This window comes from Tenrec ecaudatus, chromosome 12 (assembly GCF_050624435.1).
Source record: "Tenrec ecaudatus isolate mTenEca1 chromosome 12, mTenEca1.hap1, whole genome shotgun sequence".
NCBI classification, from domain to species: Eukaryota; Metazoa; Chordata; class Mammalia; order Afrosoricida; family Tenrecidae; genus Tenrec; species Tenrec ecaudatus.
Window position 1 is genome coordinate 115,188,127 of NC_134541.1, and position 5,387 is coordinate 115,193,513.

Consider the following 5,387-nt stretch of genomic DNA (forward strand, 5'->3'; position numbering starts at 1 on the left):
ATGGAGAGGGGGATCCGTATCTGCTGCTGGGATCTCCCAAAGATTAGTGCAGCCAGGGCCTCCCCACCACACAGGGGGGAGCGTTCAGTCTCCCCAGACAATGATCTAGGGTTCTAGCAGCAGACTTAGGTAATGAAGACAGAGAGCAAAAGTTCTTGAGACTTATGGGAGCAGGAAAGAAAGAACCTACCAGGTGTCTTGTGGTAGGAGATCACAAACCAACATCTTGCTTCTGAACAGGGGAAGAAGACAAGAAAATGAATGAAGAACTAGAGTCTCCAAATCAGCCAAGTAGGAAACAGTTACCAGGTAGATAGTGATGTACTGTGGACTTGTCTTCAGTGAGGTGGAAGATGATGATGGAGAAGGTGATGCGGCTGGAGATGATGATGGTGGTGGTGGTGGGCCACGTGATCTTGAAAGTCCAGATGACTCTGAGAGTGACTTGGAGTCAGAAGAAGAAGAATCTGCTGAAGAGCTGCAAGCTACTGAGCACCCCGAGGGAGTGGGGGACCCCCAAAACAAAGAAGATGCAAAAAGCAATGATAACAATGATGTTTGTTCAATCCAGTAGTTCCTAACTCCTGAACACCTAGTCTTTGTATTAAAAGACTAAGCCATAATGCACAGTGTTCTAATGTTATTGCTGTTTTACCTTATTGTTATAATGCACAGCGGAGGGCGGGTTGTAGAGTACAGAACATTGGATTGTAATTGTTAAAAAGGTCCTTTAAATAATTACAAAAAGCATTTGCTTTCAGAAACCATGGGTGACACTTTCATGGGCGTGACTATGACCAGTTTTGTAAAGAGTAAGATGTATAAAATAAGAAATAAACACAGTACTCAGCTTCCTTTAAAATGTATACATAGGATGAACTGATGCGTGTTGAGAAGGATGCTCGAATGAACAGATGAGTGAATGCAGCTCGTTTAGTAAAACATTAATGAATCACTACTGCCAAATATTCGAAATGTTTCATAATAAAATGTTGGGGCAATCAGCAAACCTAAAATATTTTATATTTTCAATTGTTTTACCAAGAAATCAAAAACAATTGTTGACAAATTCAGAAGGGTTACCCCTCACCAAAAAAAGATTCATCATGGAATTACAAAATATATGCCTATATATGAAAGGGTATATATGCTGGGACAACCCAGAAGTGCTATTTTCTGGGTTTCTGTCTTGAAGGTCTTGATCAAATGGTGAACACTGGCCTGAGCATTTGTTTCTAGGTAGAGAATAAAGACATGGTGGAATAGAAAGAGATTCTACTTGGCAAGGAAAATGAGGAAATTATGAATACTCCAAGCATCCTGGGTAAATCAAGAATGATTTTTTGGGGGTGGGGGGAAGCAGGCAGGTGTTGCTGCAGAGCCTGAAGGGGTTTTAAAGAGGATTTGTACTGCAGCTGACCCTGTGCCTGAGGAGGATGCAGGCTGCAAGGTGATGGGAAGTTCGGTGGCATGCGTGTCCCATTCAGTAGATGCCTTGATCGGCAGGGTTGGCTTCTCTCTTCCTGGTAGACCTGGGAGTCAGTGGATGAGGTCCAGTTAGCCACTGACTTTCCATTCTGAGAGCCTGGCAGTGTGTGCTTACTTCATGGACTTTTGTGCTTATAAAATTCCTTGACATTTATGTAGCAAAATGCAACTCCACCTCCCAGTTAAGTTATGGTTTCACAACCCTCCCCCTGGGCTCTGTGCACATGAATTCTTTTCTAGGCTTCTCGACCAGAGCGATCTGGTGGTCTGGGATGTAGAGGTTGTGGAGGGCAGGGACGATTTCCTTAGAGTTGATCTCCTGCCATTACAAAGGTGTCCCAACACCCCAACCCACCTGCCTGCAGTGAAGCTATCTCACACCTCCTCTCATACAGTCCAGAAAGGGGAGTGCTCCCCGAGGGTGTGTACCACACCATGGGAGCCCCATGATCATCGCTTTTCTCTCACTTCAATTTATTGTGTCAGTGGTTAACTTCTTCTGTCATGAGTTTGGAAGGGGGAAGAGTTTGGAGTTCTGTCATAAAAATGGAAGGGGGAACCAATCGCAATGATTGACACATAACCACACACACACTCCTCTGGGGGGGGGGGGAACAACAGAAACCATGGGGGAGGGAGACAGCAATCGGTGTACTATATGAAAATCATAATAATTTATAATTTATCAAGGGGTCAAAGGAAGCTGGGCAGTGAGCTCATACCAAGGGTGCAATAGAATGTAAATGTCTAGAAAAGAATGATGGCAACATATGTATAAATATGCTTGATATAATTGATGCATGGATTGTTATGAATTGTAAAAGCCCCTCAAAAATGATCTTTTAATTAAAAAAAAATCCATAAAAATGCATATTCACAGTTGGGTGGTAGCAATGAAGGGGGGAAATAGATAAGGGATTAAAAGAATGATAGTGGGTGAGGAAGCATTAAATAGCTACAGGAAAGTTGTGTGTTTAATCAGTGCTATACTGCACACTGACTGGCTCATCTATTTCATGTGACCCTTCTGTGAGGGGATGTCCAATTGTCTACAGATGGGCTTTGCGTCTTCATTCCAACCCCCTTCATTTAAATCAAAATGGTTGTTTGTTTTGGGTCTTCTGTTGTCTGATACCTGATCCCATGGTCCCATCAATCATGATTACACAAGCTGGTGTGCTTCTTTCATGTGTACCATGGCTTTTTAATACATTCATCCATTGATGGGGATTTGGGTTGTTTCCAACTCCTTGTAACTGATAACTGTGCCACAGTGAACATTGGAGCACAGATGTCTGGCCGTGGCTTGTTTCTTGCCCCTTTTGGATATATGGTCCTCTGTGTGCATTGGCTGCTTTGAACAAGAATATTGTCCTCAGGCCTTGGTGGGCCAGGATGTGTTCCACAGGTTGTATTTTCTAAGCCAGACTGTTAGCCTCTGTCTTTTAATGCTTGAGTTCAGTCCATTGATATTCAGGATTATTACATCCATCTGTGGACCTTGTGATGTCATCTTTAACCTTTTGTGTTGGGTGTTTTCCTACGTCCCCTTTTTATCAGTGCATTGTGCATGTGTGGTTCATTCTTGCCTTATTTCCACCATTGAGCCAATGCTATCTTGGGGCTGTTTTGTTTTTGTTGACATCTGGGTGGAGTTGTCTATGTGGTGTTCTCTTATTTATGCTCGGTGAGTGTTGTTCTTCTGCCCATACTGGATCAGCAAGGGTCTTTTGTAGGGGTGGGTTTCTTTTAACATATTTTTTGACTTTTTCCTTGTCTGGGAAGACTCTTACTTCTCCATCTATCTTGATAGATAATTTCATTGCATAGAGTATTCTTGGGTTTGCGTTATTTTCCTTCAACTTTTGGAATATGTTACTTCACTCTCCTCTTCTTCATAGTGTCTGCTGATAGGTCTGAGCATATTCTTATTGGGGTGTCTTTATAGGTGACTGCTTGTTTTTCCCTAGCTGCTCTTATAATTTTCTCCTTTTCCTCAAAGTTGAATAGTTTAACTACTATGACCCTTGGTGACTTTTTCCTGGGATTCAGACTAGTTGGTGTCCTCTCTGCTTCCTGAATGGTTGCCTGATTCTCATTCATTAAGCTTGGGAGGCTTTCATCCAGTAATTCCCTCACTATTTTAGCAGCTGACTTCTTGGTTGTGTCTTGTTCTGGTAATCCAATTATTTGAATATTGTTCTTCTTCATAGCATCAATCATTGTTCTTAGATTCTCTTCAGCTTCTTTGATTAACTTGTTGGATTGTCTTTCCTGTTTGTTGAAATCTGCCTGATTGTTGTAGAGGTCACTGGTACAGTTCTCCGCTTCCTCTAGTCTGTTCGTGATATCTGTTAACTTTTTATTTGCTTTTATTACTTCATTCCATAGCTCTTGTATTTCCCTTTGGTGTATGGCCTTTATCTCCTCTATCATTTCATCCTTTTTCTGTATTGCTTCCTTCATATCCTGCATGACTCCAAGCAGAGTTCTGAAAATTGCTTTCTGTAGTAGATCAACGCCTGCTTCTTCTATGCATGTCTCTAGGTTCAAGACTTCTTCCATCATTGCCTTTTATTTCCCTTGTTTTTTCATTCAGATTGTTGGGGCTGGTTGCTCTTTGTCTGTCATTTTAGAGGAACCCAGCGCCATTTTCCAAAGAGTCAAAGAACACTGGGTTCTCTCTTTGGGAGACTTTTAAGAATGGTTCTTCAAATTGCCTGCAGCCACTGTGCTGGGAGGCTGGACTAACAGGTCCCTTTATCCTCCTGTGGTTTCACTCTTTCCCTAGCCAACCAGTATTCTGTTATTTGTAGGGCAAATTGGATGGCCCTCTCAGGGTATGCTGGTTGGGTGGTGGGGGTCCCACGAGGATGGCACTGGATGATCTCACAGGAAGTCATGGTGATGTAACCCACAGTGGCTTGGAGCACCTCAGAATGTGTGGGAAGTGCCCACTACAATGGGAGTGCCACAGAGGGTCGGTAGGTGTCCTCACTTGGTGTAGAGCACCTTGGATGTTCGCCAGAATTTCCCTAGGTGGCAAGATCGCTACGGAGGTTGGGCAGAGGTTTCCTGCAGCAGCGTGGAGTACTGGAGAGGGCTTAGGCCTCCACATGCCTTAGGCCATGTGGAAAGTGGGAGGAAGTTATCTCAGCCACATGTAGGGCTGTGGATGGTGGGCAGGGGATCCCTAGCCATGTGGACCACCATGGAAGGTAGGCAGAGGTCCCCCCAGCTGAATGAAGCACCACAGAGGGTGAGCCGGGATTTCTCCAGCTGCTTACAGGGCCTTATAGGGAGTTCCACCAGCTGCTAAGAGGGAGGCAAGAATTCCGCAAGCCACATGGAGGATGCCAGAAGGCTGACAAGAGTTCTCCAGCTGCTTGGAGGGCTATGGAGATCTGGTGGGAGTTCCCCCAGCCATTTGGGGGTAGGTGGAAGTTCCCCAGCTGCTTGGAGGGTAGCAGCAGAGGTGATTTGGAGTTCCCCCAGCTGGGTGGACGGTGGGCAGAGTTTCCCTAGGCGCAGGGGAGTGCCCTGGAGGCCATGAGTGGCATGTGAAAAGAAAGGGGGGGGCAGGAAAAACTGAGCCAGTCGTGACTGTGGTGGGAAAGAGAGAAGAGAGGGAAAAAAGTAAAGAAATAGATGAACCCCACCACCTGACTTTGGGGCTGGAGGGGTTTAAACCCTGCGTAAAGGTGGTGGTAGCTGTGACTGTTGCAGTGAAGCCCTTGGGCTGGTCATAGTTGGCACTGGCCAAGACCGTGGTGGGGCTAAACCTAAGCCCCAACTGGCCTCCACAATGGTAAGCTGAAAGGCCACAGCTCTTCAAAACCTAGTGGATCTCAGTCTACTTATCTTTATGATGCCCCTCCTGTGACCTGGAAGAGTGGGGT

At 44.9% G+C, this 5,387-nt stretch overlaps 1 pseudogene; it reads left to right on the forward strand.

Moving 5' to 3' along the window:
• Positions 1-581, forward strand: LOC142422880 (small acidic protein pseudogene; annotated as a pseudogene).
• The last annotated feature ends 4,806 nt before the right edge of the window (positions 582-5,387 follow it).